Source organism: Macaca fascicularis, chromosome 8, assembly GCF_037993035.2.
Source record: "Macaca fascicularis isolate 582-1 chromosome 8, T2T-MFA8v1.1".
NCBI classification, from domain to species: Eukaryota; Metazoa; Chordata; class Mammalia; order Primates; family Cercopithecidae; genus Macaca; species Macaca fascicularis.
In genome coordinates this window covers 26,767,727-26,773,690 of record NC_088382.1, presented here as the reverse complement: position 1 = coordinate 26,773,690, position 5,964 = coordinate 26,767,727, and the positions used below count along the sequence as shown (strand labels likewise).

At 40.2% G+C, this 5,964-nt stretch overlaps 1 pseudogene; it reads left to right on the top strand.

The window, feature by feature from the left end:
- The first annotated feature begins 3,173 nt into the window (after window positions 1–3,173).
- On the top strand, window positions 3,174–3,332 carry LOC141407583 (U4 spliceosomal RNA; annotated as a pseudogene).
- Window positions 3,333–5,964: the final 2,632 nt, after the last annotated feature.

Genomic DNA, 5,964 nt, shown 5'->3' with positions numbered 1-5,964 from the left:
AGGAATAAGTGTCCTCAGGATAAGAACCAGATTTTAGTCAAGACAAGAAGGTAAAAAAGAAAACATTAGGAGAAGAGGCTAGGATGTGGGGAGTGTGTTCACAGAGGGCAAAATGGAACTATTTAGAGTAAATCAAGAAATAGAAGTGTGGGACATGGAGAGACAGCTTCAAGGCTTATGGACATGAGAGTCTTAGAGATAGATGACCAGCGAGGTGTACGACTGCAACCTGACCAAGGATAACAGGGGTTCGAGACGTGGACCTATTGGTTGCTCAAAGTTTCTAAAAGGAGCAGTATCAGAGTCCTCTAGAGCACAAACAACTGTGGCAGTGGGGAGAAGTTGCCACAATGGGAGTTGATTATCTTTCTAAGAGGGTTCCAATGCCAGAGGGCAGACAAGTGATAAGACCAGCAAATGTTATAATTTAGCAGTCTAAGTACTTCCAGTGCTGGCTAAAATGGAGTAGGTTTACTATAGCCTATATCTTCCATTAATTACAACAACAATTCTGAGGAATATAAAAAGCAACTACTGAGAGCTATAAAAAGTAAATAATAGCAGGTGGATTGGGGAGGAAAGATCAAATTTAAAGAATGACTAGGGGTTGAGAGCAGTGGCTCATGCCTGTAATCTCAGCACTTTGGGAGGCTGAGGAGGACGGATCACGAGGTCAGGAGTTTGAGACCAGCCTGACCAACACACTGAAACCCTGTCTCCACTAAAAATACAAAAATTAGCCAGGCGTGGTGGCATGTGCCTGTATTCCCAGCTACTCAGGAGGCTGAGGTAGGAGAATTGCTTGAACCCAGGAGGCAGAGGTTGCAGTGAGCTGAGATCGCGCCACTGCACTCCAGCCTGGGTGACTAAGCAAGACTCTGTCTCAAAAAAAAAAAAAAAAGAATGATCAGTATGATGGTGAGTTTCTTTGTTTTTTGCTTTGCTTTGGTTTTGTTTGTTTGTCTGTCTCCTTTACTTCCCAGCTTTGACCTGAAGGTAGATCACATTACTGGAGGTGTATGGTTAATGCAGCTAGCAAAAACTGGGAGAAACCTCCTCTTTCCAGCCATAGGACCAGGCTTTTTGTGAGCCAGAAAGCATCGGAGTAATTCCCATTCTTTTTCCTTTTTCCCCCTTTCTTTTCTCTCTGCACTCTGTACTGTGGCCAGCCCAGTTGCAGAGCTGTGCTGCCACTGCAGTGGCATGGGCACATAAGACTGAAGAGAAAACCTCCTGGCTGGGAATGGTGGCTCACACCTGTAATCCCAGCACTTTGGGAGGGTGAGGCAGGTGAATCACTTGAGGCCAGGAGTTCAAGACCAGCCTGGCCAACATGGTGAAACCCCATCTCTACTAAAAATACAAAAATTATCCAGGTGTGGTGGCACGCACCTGTAATTCCAGCTACTCAGGAGGCTGAGATAGGAGAATCGCTTGAACTCAAGAGGAGGAGGTTGCAGTGAGCTGAGATCACACCGCTGCACTCCAGCATGGACAACAGAGCAGAGCAAGACTCCATCTCAAAAATAAAAAGGAAAAGAAAAGCTCCTGTGAGCCTAAGAGTGGAGACAATTCCTACTATTTTTTTCTACTATTTTTTTCCTCCCTTTTCTCTCACCACTTTTCTTCTAGGATGGGGACAGGGGCTAAAACTCTTAAAAAGACCCATATTTCTGGCCAGAGGAATCTGGAAACAAACCCATAGGATCATACAGTATGTGGGAAATTCTGTAGAGAAGAGAGCTGGAGAAGCAGATACCATAATTCTGTGTAGGAACTAGCACAAATCCCAAGCTCAGCATTGAATCTCACATGCATAGAACAGACCCAATGAAGCATAGTAAAGGCTTGAGAACTGAACTATGATACAAACCACTGAAAAGTCCAAACTAAACTCTGAGGGGCCATGCATGGGGCAGATTTACACAGCATAAGAAAGACTTTGAAAATTAAACTGACATTGGGCCCATCCCCAGAGGGTGAAACAGAACTTACGGTTCAAACACAATCAGGTTGATTGCCTGCTAAAACAAACAAACAAAAATATTCTATAGAGTGTTTTAATATAACTCAAACTCTCATCACATAATATTCAAAGTGTTTAGAATACCATCCAAAGTTACTTAACATGCCAACAACCAGGAAAATGTCACCAAATATCAAGAAAAGACAATTAAAAATGCCAAATATGAATAATCCAAATGATCTGACAAAGACTTTAAAGCAGTATTATAACCAAACACTATGAAATACAAATAAACATTTTTGACAAAAATGTAAAGATGAACATACTCATCAGAGGAAAATTATTTTTTCAAAATGGAAAGTTTAGAATTGAGAATATAATATCTGAAATAAAGAATTCATTGCAGGGGCCCAACAACAGATTGAAGATGATGAAAGAGTGAGTGAATCTGAATATAGATCACTCGTAAATTTCTAATCTGAAAAAGAGAAAAAAAAATGGATTATAAAACAAACAAACTGAGCCTTAGGAATTTGTGGGATGATATCAAAAATTCTAACATTCATCAAAAATTCCAACATTCATGTCACTGGTCCCAGAATAAGAAAGAGATTGGTGCAGAAACAATATTTAAAAAAAATAGGATGAAAATTTTTCAAATTTTGTGAAAGACAACGGTTTACACATTTAAAAATCTCAGTGAATCTCAAACAAGACAAACTCAACAAAAACCAACAAATCATAATCAAACTGATAAAAAAAAAACCAATATGAAGGGGAAAAAAAATCTTGAAATCAGACACAGAAAAATGACACATTACATGTAGGAGACATCAATTCAAACGACTGCAGATTTCTTATCTGGAACCATGGAGGCTAGAAGACAATGGTACAGGATCTCTAACATGCTAACAGAAAATTGCCAACCCAGACTTCTATATCCATTGAATAGGCTGTTCAAGAATGAAAAATAAAGACTTTTCAGAGGAAGGAGAACTAAGAATTTGCCACCAGATGATCTGCTCTAAAAGAAATGCTAAAAGAAGTTCTTCAGACTGAAGGAAAATGATACCAAAGGGAAACCTATAACTTTAGTAATTTTTAAAAAACGAAGAGCCACAGAAATTATTTTAAATGGATAAAAATAATGGACTTTTTTTGTTAAGTTTTTTCAAATATGTATGATTATTGAAAACAAGAATTGTTTAGCTTTGCACAGTGGCAGTATCATAGCCAATGAGGTTTATCCAAGGCACAATTATTGCTGGTTATTGCTAATTGAAAACAAGAATTATTTTACATTGTCTGGTGGAATATTCAGTGTATATGCAGAGCAACTGAAATTCTTATGCATTTCTGGTAGAAATGCAAAATGGCACATTCCCATTTTCTAGATTAGTACATTCTAGAAAACTATTTGGCAGTTTGTTATGAAGTTAAATATACATATGTGTAGAACACACCCAAAGGCAAGAAAGAGAAAGGACAAAACTGTGCAGGAAGTGGGAAATGAAGCAATCCCACTTTTAAGCATTTATCCTACAGAAACAAAAATTTTACATTCACACAAACATCTGTGTGCAGATAATGAGAGTAGCTTTATTCATAATCACCAAAAACTAGAAACAATCCAAATGACCTTTGCTGCTGAATGAATAAACAAACTGTGGTACATCCATACAATAGACAATAGTCTACAATTTATGTGACACTCTGAAAAAGGCTAAACTGTAGAGATAGAGAACTGTTTGTCCAGCGTTAGGGATGGAGGGAGGAGGTGACTATAAAAGAGCAGCATGGCCAGACACGGCGGCTTGTGCCTGTAATCCCAGCACTTTGGGAGGCTGAGGTGGGTGGATCATGAGGTTAGGAGATCAAGACAATCTTGGCCAACATGGGGAAACCCCATTTCTACTAAAAAAAAAAAAATTAGCCAAGCGTGGTGGTGCATGCCTGTAATTCCAGCTACTTGGGAGGCTGAGGCAGAAGAATCGCTTGAACCAGGGAGTTGGAGGTTGCAGTGAGCCGAGATCACACCACTGCACTCCAGCCTGGCAACAGATCAACACCCCACCAAAAAAAAAAACAGCATGAGGAAAATTGGGGGAGTGGTAATGGAACTGTTCTGAACCTGATTCTTGTGGTGATTACATGACTCTATGCATTTCTCAAAACTCAGAACTGAACACCAACACAATAATTGTTCTTTACACAATTTTAGACATTTTTTTAAATGTAGTCATCTGTTAAATTTTCAATTTCATGTGTCCCTCCCTTAAGTCAATATATACAGTATCTAAAAGATGAATGGAAATTGAATTCTTGTAAAACTAAATATTTGAAAATTCACCAGGGGAGCTTAACTTTTAAGAGAATCATAGAAAACTTGGTTAGTGTACCTGTTACCTGCTACTGTCTATATAAAGTCGAGTTTTGGATTTCATTGTCTGTTTAAAGTGAGATGGCACAGCTGGACGAAAAAGAGTGGGAGCCCTGCAGGGCAGTTCAAGTCCCTCAGCACCTGCCACCAGAGAAACATAACATCTTCCCCTGATTTAGTGAAAAGGATACTGGGAGATGGGGCTTGCACACCCAGGTGTGCTGTAACTTGCCTTTTTTTAGATTGGGCTCACAGCTGAAGGTCACTGGGGCCTGAGTCCCCATGAGCCAGATCACAGCCACATCCCTCTCTCACACTGCCAGCCTAAGAATACCCTGATGTCAAGAGCAAACAGCAAGACCATGAGAAGGAGGAAGTTGCCTTTGTCTCAGCTTCGTGTTTAGTGATGTGTGTCAGAGATGACACCTGTTCAACAAGCCAGGTAAACTTTATGCTCCTTGTTCTTGGCTTCTTTCTAGCCCTGCAGTTAGCTCAGGTGCTCCATTCGGCGAGTTTGCACATCCTGCTCACATTTCCACAGGCCTCACTTTCCTAAGCTGTGTTTCAGGTTCAGTAGTCTGCCTTGCCCCTCCTAGGAAGGTGAGGAACATCTTTGCTCAGTAACTTCCTGAAGAAACAATGGATGCAAAACTCATTGTTATCAATCACGGAGCATAATAAATGTCTAAGGAAGTTTCTTATAAAGCAAGCCTAGTGTGGCTTCTTCTACAAATTGAAGTCTCCTTATGAAAAGAACCAAATCCCATCTCCCTCCTGAGCCACACACATATATACACACACACACTTGCCAATTTCTCTAGCTACTAAATCCACATTGGACATAATGTGGTTTTCTTTTTTTTTTTTTTTTTTTTTTTTGGACTGGTGAGCATTCTAGCAGTCATTCTCTCAAGTCTCTTAAAAATACAAATGTTTCATCCAGTGATTCTGAGAGGAATAAACTTGAACTGAATTGCTGGATATCGAAACCGCTTCTGGGAGCCTCAAACTCCCAACAGAAGCATTTCCTCTTCTTTCCTTACCAGGGGCTGCTTCTGTTTCTTTCTTTTTTTTTTCCATTTCCACCCAGCATCCCCTACTGTTTTATCTAGCACTCCCCACTGACAGGATGCATCTTTCACAGAAGAAGAAGATGGTGCTATACATAACTCAACACAAGGGGATGATATACTTAAATAAAGTATGCATTTAGTAAATAAGAAGAAATTGGGCCGAGCACCATGACTCACGTCTGTAATTCCAGCACTTAGGGAGGCTGAGGCAGGTGGATCATCTGAGTTCAGGAGTTCAAGACAGTAGTGAAACACTGTCTCTACTAAAAATACAAAAATTACCCGGGCATGGCGGCACATGCCTGTAGTCCCAGCTACTAGGGAGGCTGAGGCAGGTGAATTGCTTGAACCTGGGAGACACAAGTTGCAGTGAGCTGAGCTAGGACCACTGTACTCCAGCCCAGGAGACAGTGTGAGACTCCATCTCAAAAAAAAAAAAAAAAAAAAAAAGAGAGAGAGAGACAGAGATTGTTAAGTTGTAATACAAATGTCCTCTCCTATTGCCAAAATACTACAAGAGTTCATTTTCTTTCTCTAGGGCTCTT